Consider the following 13,372-nt stretch of genomic DNA (forward strand, 5'->3'; position numbering starts at 1 on the left):
ATAAAGAAAGCTTTAGACTACTGGTGTGCACTGGCTCCTCCCACTATGACCCTCCTCCAGACCTCAGTTAGGATACTGTGCCCGGAAGAGCTGACACAATAAGGAAGGATTTTGAATCCCGGGTAAGACTCATACCAGCCACACCAATCACACCGTATAACTCGTGATACAATAGCCAGTTAACAGTATGAAAACAACTGAGCCTCTCAACAGATGGCTCAACAATAACCCATTAGTTAAGCAATAACTATATACAAGTATTGCAGACAATCCGCACTTGGGATGGGCGCCCAGCATCCACTACGGACTACGAGAAATAGAATTACCGGTGAGTAAATTCTTATTTTCTCTAACGTCCTAAGTGGATGCTGGGGACTCCGTAAGGACCATGGGGATTATACCAAAGCTCCCAAACGGGCGGGAGAGTGCGGATGACTCTGCAGCACCGAATGGGCAAACTCTAGGTCCTCCTCAGCCAGGGTGTCAAACTTGTAGAATTTAGCAAACGTGTTTGACCCCGACCAAGTAGCTGCTCGGCAAAGTTGAAGAGCCGAGACCCCTCGGGCAGCCGCCCAAGAAGAGCCCACCTTCCTCGTGGAATGGGCTTTCACTGATTTAGGATGCGGCAGTCCAGCCGCAGAATGTGCAAGCTGAATCATACTACAGATCCAGCGAGCAATAGTCTGCTTTGAAGCAGGTGCACCCAACTTGTTGGGCGCATACAGGATAAAGAGCGAGTCAGTCTTTCTGACTCCAGCTGTCCTGGAAACATAGATTTTTAGGGCCCTGACTACGTCCAAACACTTGGAAGCCTCCAAGTCATTTGTAGCCGCAGGCACCACGATAGGTTGGTTCAGATGAAAAGCTGATACCACTTTGGGGAGAAAGTGGGGACGAGTCCTCAATTCTGCCCTATCCATATGGAAAATCAGATAAGGGCTTTTACATGACAAAGCCGCCAATTCTGATACACGCCTGGCCGAAGCTAAGGCCAACAACATGACCACTTTCCACGTGAGATATTTCAAATCCACTGTTTTCAGTGGCTCAAACCAATGTGACTTTAGGAAATCCAACACCACGTTGAGATCCCAAGGTGCCACAGGAGGCACAAAAGGGGGCTGAACATGCAGCACTCCCTTAACAAAAGTCTGAACTTCAGGCAGTGAAGCCAGTTCTATTTTTGGAAGAAAATCGATAGAGCCGAAATCTGGACCTTAATGGAACCCAATTTTAGGCCCATAGTCACCCCTGACTGTAGGAAGTGCAGAAATCGACCTAGCTGAAATTCCTCCGTTGGGGCCTTCTTGGCCTCACAGCACGCAACATATTTTCGCCATATGCGGTGATAATGGTTTGCGTTCACTTCTTTCATAGCTTTAATTAGCGTAGGGATAACGTCCTCCGGAATGCCCTTTTCCTTCAGGATCCGGCGTTCAACCGCCATGCCGTCAAACGCAGCCGCTGCAGCAGGTCCTGTCTGAGCGGCAGAGGCCATGGGTCCTCTGAGATCATTTCTTGGAGTTCCGGGTACCAAGCTCTTCTTGGCCAATCCGTAACAATGAGTATAGTTCTTACTCCTCTCCTTCTTATTATTCTCATTACCCTGGGTAAGAGAGGCAGAGAAGGGAACACATACACCGACTGGTACACCCACGGTGTTACCAGAGCGTCCACAGCTATCGCCTGAGGGTCCCTTGACCTGGCGCAATATCTTTGTAGCTTTTTGTTGAGGCGGGACGCCATCATGTCCACCTGTGGCCTTTCCCAACGGTGTACAATCATTTGGAAGACTTCTGGATGAAGTCCCCACTCTCCCGGGTGGAGGTCGTGTCTGCTGAGAAAGTCTGCTTCTCAGTTATCCACTCCGGGAATGAACACTGCTGACAGTGCTAACACATGATTTTCCGCCCATCGGAGAATCCTTGTGGCTTCTGCCATCGCCATCCTGCTTCTTGTGCCGCCCTGTCGGTTTACATGAGCGACCGCCGTGATGTTGTCTGACTGGATCAGCACCGGCCGGTGTTGAAGCAGGGTCTAGCCTGACTTAGGGCATTGTAAATGGCCCTTAGGTCCAGAATATTTATGTGTAGGGAAGTCTCCTGACTTTTCCATAGTCCTTGGAAGTTTCTTCCCTGTGTGACTGCCCCCCAGCCTCGAAGGCTGGCATCCGTGGTCACCAGGACCCAGTCCTGTATGCTGCAGCCACCACAACAGCGACACCCTGGCCCTTGGAGACCGGGTTATCCGCCGATGTATCTGAAGATGCGACCCGGACCACTTGTCCAACAGATCCCACTGGAAGATCCTTGCATGGGACCTGGCGAATGGAATTTCTTCGTAAGAAGCTACCATCTTTCCCAGGGCTCGCGTGCATTGATGCACCGACACCTGGATTTGTATTAGGAGGTCTCTGTCTAGAGACGACAACTCCTTGGACTTCTCCTCCGGGAGAAACCCTTTTTATCCTGTTCTGTGTCCAGAACCATACCCAGGAACAGTAGACGCGTCGTAGGAACCAGCTGCGACTTTGGAATATTCAGAATCCAGCCGTGCTGTTGTAGCACTTCCCGAGATAGTGCTACTCCGACGAACAACTGCTCCCTGGACCTCGCCTTTATAAGGAGATCGTCCAAGTACAGGATAATTATTTCGGCCATTACCTTGGTAAATACCCTCGGTGCCGGGGACAGACCAACGGCAACGTCTGGAATTGGTAATGACAATCCTGTACCACAATTTTGAGGTACTCCTGGTGAAGAGGGTAAATAGGGACATGCAGGTGAGCATCCTTGATGTCCAGTGATACCATGAAATTCTCCAGGCTTGCAATAATCGCCCTGAGCGATTCCATTTTGAACTTGAACCTTCGTATATAAGTGTTCAAGGATTTCAATTTTAGAATGGGTCTCACCGAACCGTCTGGTTTCGGTACCACAACATTTTGGAATAGTAACCCCGGCCTTGTTGAAGGAGGGGTACCTTGAGTTCACCTGCTGGAAGTACAGCTTGTGAATTGCCGCCAGTACTACCTCCCTTTCTCCGAGGACAGCAGGCAAGGCTGATGTGAGGTAACGGCGAGGGGGAGTCGCCTCGAACTCCAGCCTGTATTCCTGTGATACTACTTGCAGAACCTAGGGATCCACCTGTGGGCAAGCCCACTGGTCCCTAAGTTCCCGAGACGCGCCCCCACCGCACCTGTCTCCACCTGTGGAGCCCCAGCGTCCTGCGGTGGACTCAGAGGAAGCGGGGGAAGATTTTTGATCCTGGGAACTGGCTGCTGGTGCAGCTTTTTCCTTCTTCCCTTGTTTCTGTGCAGAAAGGAAGCGCCTTTGACCCGCTTGCTTTTCTGAAGCCGAAAGGATTGTACCTGAAAATACGGTGCTTTCTTAGGCTGTGAGGAAACCTGAGGTAAAAATTTTTCTTCCCAGCTGTTGCTGTGGATACGAGGTCCCAGAGACCATCCCCAAACAATTCCTCACCCTTATAAGGCAGAATCTCCATGTGCCTTTTAAAGGCCGCATCACCTGTCCACTGCCGGGTCTCTAATACCCTCCTGGCAGAATGGACATTGCATTAATTCTGGATGCCAGCCGGCAAATATCCCTCTGTGCATCCTTCATATATAAAACGACGTCTTTAATATGCTCTATGTTAGCAAAATATTATCCCTGTCTAGGGTATTAATATTATCTGACAGGGTATCAGACCACGCTGCAGCAGCACTATTTATGCTGAGGCAAATGCAGGTCTCAGTATAGTACCTGAGTGTGTATATACAGACTTCAGGATAGCCTCCTGCTTTTTATCAGCAGGCTCCTTCAAAGTGGCCGTATCCCAAGACGGCAGTGCCACCTTTTTGACAAACGTGTGATTGCCTTATCCACCCTAGGGGATATCTCCCAACGTGACCTATCCTCTGGCGGGAAAGGGTACGCCAGCAGTAACTTTTTAGAAATTACCAGATTCTTATCGGGGGAACCCACGCTCTTTACACACTTCATTCACTCATCTGATGGGGGAACAAAACACTGGCTGCTTTTTCTCCCCAAACATAAAACCCCTTTTATGTAATACTTGGGTTCATGTCAGAAATGTGTAACACATTTTTTATTGCCGAGATCATGCAACGGATGTTCCTAGTGGATTGTGTATATGTCTCAACCTCGTCGACACTGGAGTCAGACTCCGTGCCGACATCTGTGTCTGCCATCTGAGGTAACGGGCATTTTTTTGAGCCCCTGATGGCCTCTGAGACGCCTGGGCAGGCGCGGGCTAAGAAGCCGGTTGTCCCACAGCTGTTACGTCATCCAGCCTTTTATGTAAGGAGTTGACATTGTCGGTTAATACCTTCCACCTATCCATCCACTCTGGTGTCGGCCCCACAGGGGGCGACAACCCATTTATCGGCCTCTGCTCCGCCTCCACGTAACCTTCCTCATCCAACATGTCGACACAGCCGTACCGACACACCGCACACACACAGGGAATGCTCTGACTGAGGACAGGACCCCACAAAGTCCTTTGGGGAGACAGAGAGAGAGTATGCCAGCACACACCAGAGCGCTATATAATGCAGGGATTAACACTATAACTGAGTGATTTTTCCCCCAATAGCTGCTTGTATACACATATTGCGCCTAAATTTAGTGCCCCCCCTCTCTTTTTAACCCTTTGAGCCTGAAAACTACAGGGGAGAGCCTGGGGAGCTATCTTACAGCTGCACTGTGAAGATAAAATGGCGCCAGTGTGCTGAGGGAGATAGCCCCGCCCCTTTTTCGGCTGACTTTTCTCCCGCTTTTTCATGGATTCTGGCAGGGGTAATTTATCACATATATAGCCCTGGGACTATATATTGTGATGATTTGCCAGCCAAGGTGTATTATATTGCCCTCAGGGCGCCCCCCCCCCCCCCAGCTGCAGTGCTGTGCGCTACCTTGTTGAAGACAGAAGTCTTCTGCTGACGATTTTCCGGAACACTTCTTGCTTCTGGCTCTGTAAGGGGGCCGGCGGCGCGGCTCCTGGACCGAACATCAAGGTCGAGTCCTGCGGTCGATCCCTCTGGAGCTAATGGTGTCCAGTAGCCTAAGAAGCCCAAGCTACCACCAGTTAGGTAGGTTCGCTTCTTCTCCCCTTAGTCCCTCGCTGCAGTGAGTCTGTTGCCAGCAGATCTCACTGTAAAATAAAAAACCTAAAATATACTTTCTTTCTAGCTCAGGAGAGCCCCTAGTGTGCATCCAGCTCAGCCGGGCACAAGATTCTAACTGAGGTCTGGAGGAGGGTCATAGTGGGAGGAGCCAGTGCACACCAGGTAGTCCTAAAGCTTTCTTTAGTTGTGCCCAGTCTCCTGCGGAGCCGCTATTCCCCATGGTCCTTACGGAGTCCCAGCATCCACTTAGGACGTCAGAGAAAGTAAATTGACATGGCAGAGACCTGCACCTTTAGTGTAGATAAACGTAGTCCTCCATCTAACCCAGTCTGGAAAAATAGCAAAAGACGGGATAATCTGAAAGAGGATGATGTCGGAAACTTCCGAGCCGCACACCATCCTATATAGGCACGTTAAATCCTGTAATAATGAGCTGCCGTAACTGTCTTCATAGCGCGTAACATGGTTGGTATAACAGATTCTGGAATGCCCTCTCGTCTTAAGAGGGCGGTCTCAACAGCCACCCCGTCAAACACAGCCGCACTAAATCGGGGTACTGGAACGGACCCTGTTGTAGCAGCTCTGTACATAGCGGGAGCGGCCAAGGATCGTGTGCGAGTAGATCTTGAAGATTCGAGAACCACGCTCTCCCAGGCCAATGAGGCGCCACGCGATTGTGAGAACATACACGGCCACTGCCTTTGGATCTCTTGTTCTGGACACATATTAGGGTGCTTAATGATTTTGGCGAGATGCCATTAGATCCACCCTTGGGTAACCCCACCGCTGGACCAACATCTGGAACACCTCTGGATTTAACGCCCATTCTCCGGGATGAAAATCCTGATGGCTGAGTGTGACAGGACAGTCCCGTACGAAAGCACTTGCCGCTTTCGCGTCCCGTCGGCTGCGCACAGAATGGAAGGTTAAGTCACACGAGGCCTGACCACATAGGGGATTCCCGCTTACCGTCAGTAACCGCCTGTTACTGATTTCACCCACTGCGCTGTGGGTGGGTTTATGCTGCCACCACCAAACTCCTAACCAGCCGTGGCGTTTGGAACCACGGTTCTGCTCTGTATGTGCCGACGCACTGCCTTACCACACCTGTGTGGTGCTGACGAATCCCCACTAGCCACTTGCTAGGCCTCTACCGGTAGCTGGCGGAAAGCGGAGCTTGGAGACGTTAGGTGCTTCCCTGGACAGCCGGAGGACGGGGCTAGGTTTGGCCTAACCCTGTTGGTCACAAGATGAAGCAGTCTTCTTGAGGCAATGATGTTTATTTGCTCAATGATAATAACCTTTAAAATGGCTCCTCCCTACTGCTAGGGGCAACAGCATACAATCAGATGTTTCAGCAGAAAAAGATGGTACAATACACAATCCTATGGGCCAACTGCCCTCCTTTTATCCCTCTCCAAGACCCATTACCACAGGGGGTAAGCCCACCCTGTGGTGTACAACCAATCAATGTTTACCCATGAGCTGTGCATGCCTTGGTCACATGCACAGCTATTATTGTTCCCTATGGACAGTGGGGAGTGGTCGGTCTCCTTTGACTATCCCATCTTGGAGGATCAGGATACGCCCCGGTGCCGTTCAGTCTAGGCTGGGGGGAAGTTTTCCCTCCTAAACTGACTTCCAGAAACCTGCCCGGGACCCAGCTCACTGCCTGCAGCCTGGATTTGGGCTCCAGAGCTGGGCAGCCTGGCTCCCCGGTCCAGGTTTCTAGGCCACTACGGGTGATCTCCATGGAGCTCCAAGAAACCACTCAGCTTGTTTCATAGCTGAGCTTCTTCTCTTTCTCCCAATACCCCTTTGAAGTGTGAGGCTGGATGGGAAAGCATTCCGTTTTTGGGGAAAAGGTCCGGGAGAATCCATCAGCCTGCACAGCCATGGATTCCCCCCCTTCTGGGACACACAACCAAGTTAGTGCAATTTACCTTTAAATACATCACATTTAAAATACATGTGTTTCCCTTTAAATATACACTGAGTCTGTGCCCTGCACAGACTCTACATACTCAGGCACTGCAGTGCCTTACAACACACTGTACTTTTTATTATATTTAACACAATGTCTTGTTTTTAAATACTGTGCCCAGCGCTGGCTCCCCTGGCCCTGCAGCCTGGCTGCTAGGGCTCTCTCTCTCTCGGTGCTGGAGGTATGGGGCTGGCTTCCCCCATCCTCCAACCTACCTGCCTGCCACTGGGGTCCAGGGAGCTGGCTCTCCCTGTCTCCCCAGTGTGGCACTATTTCACTGGCCCCGCCGCACGGTGCGGCGCACCCCCCTGAGCCGAAGCCCGGCGGCCCGGGACACTTGTCCCGGCCGTCATGGCTCTGAGTCTGTTGCAGCGCTGAGGTGCCGGGAGCGTAGCTCCCGGACCCCAGCGCTCACCAGCCTAATTACACCCACGCCGCTAGGGAGCCGGCTAGCCCGGTCCCCCATAAGCGGCGCTGACTTGTGGCCTCGACGCAGCGTCCGGCGGGGAGCCGGGCTGCGGCGCACCCCCCTTGCCGCCCAGCAGCCCGGGACGTTCGTCCCGGCTGCCGCGGCTGGCCACCTGTGATGGGCTGAGGCGCCGGCTCTCCCTTCTCCCCGGCGCGCACACAGTTAGTGCGCCCGGGGCTGCACTGACCGCTGCCGGGAGCGGAGCTCCCGGACTCCGGCGGTCAGCGGCTCCCCTCTCCCCCGGCGCGCACACACTGCTCAGCGCGTCGGGGAATGCCCTCACTGCCGTGGTTTCCGGAGAGGTCCGGGACCACGGCACATCTTGAAAATACATTTTTTAACATTTATGACACACGGCGCCTAGCGCCCAATACATTTTAAACCTGGCGCCAAGCGCCCATTGTCTAGGGGTTAACCCCTTCAGTGCCGCGGCGGCCATTTTCCTCGTGGCTGGAGCCTCTCCTTCACTTCTTGGGCGCACCTGCGGTAGAACTGCTCCCTGCAGATCAGGTCAATCAGTGCGTCCCATGTAGTGGCTTCCGAATCCTTCACCCACTTCACCACGTACTGCCGCAGCTGGGTGGCGAAATGCTCATGGGTGCTGCTAGGATTCTTAGGCAAATCTCTGAACTTCTTCCTGTAAGACTCTGGAGTGATGAAGAATCGCTGGAGGAGGGCCTTCGCTACTTCGTCGTAGTTCCCACAGTCCTCCGTGGCCACTCCTCGATAGGCCTCCAAGGCCTCTCCATGCAGAGTGGACACAAGGTGTCTCACCCACTCCGACTCGGGTAGATCGTGTAGTTTACAAGTCCTTTCAAAAACTTGCAAATGTCCATCAATGTCCCCATCACTGTCTGCAAACTTGGCAAACTGAACTCGTCCTGATCTGTGTACAACAGCTGACAACGGCTCCCGGGGTACCACGGCCTGTGGTGCCCGCTCCGCATGCCACATCCGAATGACAAGCATGCGTTCTTGCTCCGTTGCCCTTTCCCCCAATTCCGCTAGCCGATCTGCTAGGGTATCCGGGCCGCCCCCCCCTGGGACGTTGGGATCCTGGCCCTGCTAGGGATGGCTGGGAAACATGGCTGCTGTGAGAGAGGACGGGGCTTGTGGATCTCACCGGTTCTGTACGAAGGTCCACTGGAGGGCCGTCCTCAGCGATGCGGACGCCGTCAGTGCTTTCCACCTCCGCCCGATGAGACTCCTCCAAGCTCATGAGAGCCGCCTTCATGACGCTTCTGGACGCGTTGAAAGGGATATCCACACCCTTCTCCTGGCACACGATCTCCAGATCATCCTTGGACATTCCGCTGAATTCCGCCATCTTGTGCGTTCTCCTGCGCTGCAGTTACTCCTCTCCTGAGTAACTCGGCTTCTCAAATCGGGTGATGAAAAGCCGCCTGGGAATATCCCACCGCTATGCCAACAATTTCTGTGACAGGACGGTCCCGTACGAAAGCACTTGCCGCTTTCGCGTCCCGTCGTCTGCGCACAGAATGGAAGGTCAACTCACACGAGGCCTGACCACATAGGGGATTCCCGCTTACCGTCAGTAACCGCCTGTTACTGACTCCACCCACTGCGTTGTGGGCGGGTTTATGCTGCCACCACCAAACTCCTAACCAGCCGTGGCGTTTGGAACCACGGTTCTGCTCTGTATGTGCCGACGCACTGCCTTACCACACCTGTGTGGTGCTGACGAATCCCCACTAGCCACTTGCTAGGCCTCTACCGGTAGCTGGCGGAAGGCGGAGCTTGGAGACGTTAGGTGCTTCCCTGGACAGCCGGAGGACGGGGCTAGGTTTGGCCTAACCCTGTTGGTCACAAGATGAAGCAATCTTCTTGAGGCAATGATGTTTATTTGCTCAATGATAATAACCTTTAAAAAGGCTCCTCCCTATTGCTAGGGGCAACAGCATACAATCAGATGTTTCAGCAGAAAAAGATGGTACAATACACAATCCTATGGGCCAACTGCCCTCCTTTTATCCCTCTCCAAGACCCATTACCACAGGGGGTAAGCCCGCCCTGTGGTGTACAACCAATCAATGTTTACCCATGAGCTGTGCATGCCTTGGTCACATGCACAGCTATCATTGTTCCCTATGGACAGTGGGGAGTGGTCGGTCTCCTTTGACTATCCCATCTTGGAGGATCAGGATACGCCCCGGTGCCGTTCAGTCTAGGCTGGGGGGAAGTTTTCCCTCCTAAACTGACTTCCAGAAACCTGCCCGGGACCCAGCTCACTGCCTGCAGCCTGGATTTGGGCTCCAGAGCTGGGCAGCCTGGCTCCCCGGTCCAGGTTTCTAGGCCACTACGGGTGATCTCCATGGAGCTCCAAGAAACCACTCAGCTTGTTTCATAGCCGAGCTTCTTCTCTTTCTCCCAATACCCCTTTGAAGTGTGAGGCTGGATGGGAAAGCATTCAGTTTTTGGGGAAAAGGTCTGGGAGAATCCATCAGCCTGCACAGCCATGGATTCCCCCCCTCCTGGGACACACAACCAAGTTAGTGCAATTTACCTTTAAATACATCACATTTAAATACATGTGTTTCCCTTTAAATATACACTGAGTCTGTGCCCTGCACAGACTCTACATACTCAGGCACTGCAGTGCCTTACAACACACTGTACTTTTTATTATATTTAACACAATGTCTTGTTTTTAAATACTGTGCCCAGCGCTGGCTCCCCTAGCCCTGCAGCCTGGCTGCTAGGGCTCTCTCTCTGTGCTGGAGGTATGGGGCTGGCTTCCCCCATCCTCCAGCCTACCTGCCTGCCACTGGGGTCCAGGGAGCTGGCTCTCCCTGTCTCCCCAGTGTGGCACTATTTCACTGGCCCCGCCGCACGGTGCGGCGCACCCACCTGAGCCGAAGCCCGGCGGCCCGGGACACTTGTCCCGGCCGCCATGGCTCTGAGTCTGTTGCAGCGCTGAGGTGCCGGGAACGTAGCTCCCGGACCCCAGCGCTCACCAGCCTAATTATACCCACGCCGCTAGGGAGCCGGCTAGCCCGGTCCCCCATGAGCGGCGCTGACTTGTGGCCTCGCCGCAGCGTCCGGCGGGGAGCCGGGCTGCGGCGCACCCCCCTTGCCGCCCAGCAGCCCGGGACGTTCGTCCCGGCTGCCGCGGCTGGCCACCTGTGATGGGCTGAGGCGCCGGGAGCAGAGCGGCGGCTCTCCCTTCTCTCCGGCGCGCACACAGTGCGCCCGGGGCTGCACTGACCGGACTCCGGCGGTCAGCGGCTCCCCTCTCCCCCGGCGCGCACAAACTGCTCAGCGCGCCGGGGGCTGCCCTCACTGCCGTGGTTTCCGGAGAGGTCCGGGACCACGGCACATCTTGAAAATACATTTTTTAACATTTATGACACACGGCGCCTAGCGCCCAATACATTTTAAACCTGGCGCCAAGCGCCCATTGTCTTTAAAATGGCGCCGGGCACTAGGGGTTAACCCCTTCAGTGCCGCGGCGGCCATTTTCCTCGTGGCTGGAGCCTCTCCGGCCACACTCCTCCCCCCCATTCAAGCGAGTCAACCAGGGACCCATGTCCCAACGATTTGGGTCCTGGTCCCGCAGTCCGTTGGGGTGAAGGGGACGCTACCTGGGGGGTGTAGGCTCTGGCCTAGACAGTTCATCCATAGTGTAGTGGGCCTCTCTTTGTGGGTGCACAATGTTCAAATAGTCCACCTGAAGTCATAGCGCCCAATACATTTTAAACCTGGCGCCAAGCGCCCATTGTCTTTAAAATGGCGCCGGCAACTAGGGGTTAACCCCTTCAGTGCCGCGGCGGCCATTTTCCTCGTGGCTGGAGCCTCTCCGGCCACACTGAGATAATCCGCCTCCCAGTTGTCCACTCCGGGAATAAACACTGCCGACAATATCACTTGGTGACGCTCGGCCCAATTCAGGATTCGAGCAACTTCCCACATGGCCATGCGACTTCGAGTTCCTCCTTGTTTGTTGATGTACGCGACCGCCGTCGCATTGTCTGACTGCACCTGTACAGTCTGAGACCGCAGCATGTGCACTGCCTGTCGCAGCGCGTTGTAAATTGCTCTGAGTTCCAGGACATTTATTGACAGTAATCTTTCTCGGTCTGACCAGAGACACTGAAGCTGACAATTTTGGATCACTGCTCCCCAACCTCTGAGACTTGCGTCCGTCATCAGAATTATCCAATTCCAGACTCCGAACCTTTTTCCTGCGGTAAGATTGTGTACTTGGAGCCACCAGAGTAGTGATACTCTGGCTCTTGGAGACAACCGCGCCATCTGATGAATTTGTAGATGCGAGCCTGACCACTGTGCGAGAACATCCAGTTGAAAAGGACGCGAGTGAAATCTTCTGAACTGGATTGCTTCAAAAGACGCCACCATCGTTCCTAACAGGCGAATGCACAAATGCACCGAGACTGTCCTTGGTTTGAGCCCCAACTGTACCAGATGACGAATACTTTGTGCTTTTTGTTGTGGTAGGTAAATTTGTTGATCCACCGTATTGAGAATCATTCCTAAGAATTGAAGGCTTTGAGATAGAATCAGGCTGGATTTCTTAAAGTTGACAATCCAACCGTGCTGAACTAATACACTGTACGTTAGTAAGTCATGTTGAAGGAGTATCTGTTGAGACGGAGCTTTGATGAGAACATCGTCTAAGTACGGAACTATTATCACTCCCAGGGATCTGAGATGAGCTATTACAGACATTACCTTTGCGCTGATGAGAGGCAAAACGGAAGTGCCTGAAATTGATAATGGTTTTGTTGTACTGCAAACCTTAAGTACACCTGATGTGGTGGCCAAATTGGAATGTGTAAGTACGCATCCTTGAGATCCAGCGAAATCATGAATTCCTGTGGCTCTAAACCTGAAATCACTGTCTGCAGGTATTCCATCTTTAATCTGTAGTAAGTGACGTACTGATTGCGCCCCTTTAGGTTCAATATCTTCTGACACAGGCAGACCTGTCTTTACAAATCGCATTGGTGGTAGATAATCTAACTCAATTTTGTAACCTTTTAACACTAAATTGCGGATCCACCCATCTGTGGATGTCTGAAACCACGCCAAGTGGAACGTCTGAAGGCGTGTTCCCACAACTGAAGATCCAAGATGGGCTGGAAGCCCGTCATACCACTGGCTTGTCGGCGGTCTTAGCATCCTGATGGCGGTTAGAGGTTTGTTGAAAACCACGTCCTCTACCACTTCTACTGTGTATGGTTGTTCCTCTAGCACGGCCTCAAAAGGACTGAGGTCTAAAGGATTTGAACGCTGGTCCAGAGTATTTACGTTTAGCAACCTGTGTAGGCAATGGTAGGAAAACAGACTTTACCCCAGTGGTCTGAGAAATCCATTTGTCCAATTCAGAAACCGCCGAGGTATACAAAACCGTTTATCCGGATTCTTCCATGCTTCTGTTAACTGCTTATTAAGAGAATCTGAATAAGGAAAACACACCAGTGTTCTCTGTCATTTAGCAAATAACACTTTATCATTTGAAAGAGGTTCTTCAGTCTCCGTAAAATTTAGAAACTGATGTACTGCCCTGATGAGAATATCTATGGCCGGGCTATCGGTAACCTCACTATCTGACTCCTGGCCCACCTCACCTTCCTCATGTTCCTCTTGAGATATGGAGGTCTGGCATTGAATCGTCAGAATGCAGCATAGCTGAAACTGGTAAGTTATAAGACAAATGATAACTATTTTTCGGAACAGAGCTAGACTTGGACTTTAGTAACCCTTGCAAAGTCCTAGACATCTCCTGAGC

The 13,372-nt window shown here is 52.6% G+C and overlaps 1 protein-coding gene across 1 annotated transcript in view; it reads right to left on the bottom strand.

The window, feature by feature from the left end:
• Positions 1 to 13,372, bottom strand: part of TLN1 (talin 1) — a 367,391-nt gene that overhangs the window by 264,344 nt on the left and 89,675 nt on the right. The gene's annotated exons all lie outside the window — the stretch shown is intronic.

Source organism: Pseudophryne corroboree, chromosome 1 (genome assembly GCF_028390025.1).
Source record: "Pseudophryne corroboree isolate aPseCor3 chromosome 1, aPseCor3.hap2, whole genome shotgun sequence".
Taxonomy (NCBI): Eukaryota; Metazoa; Chordata; class Amphibia; order Anura; family Myobatrachidae; genus Pseudophryne; species Pseudophryne corroboree.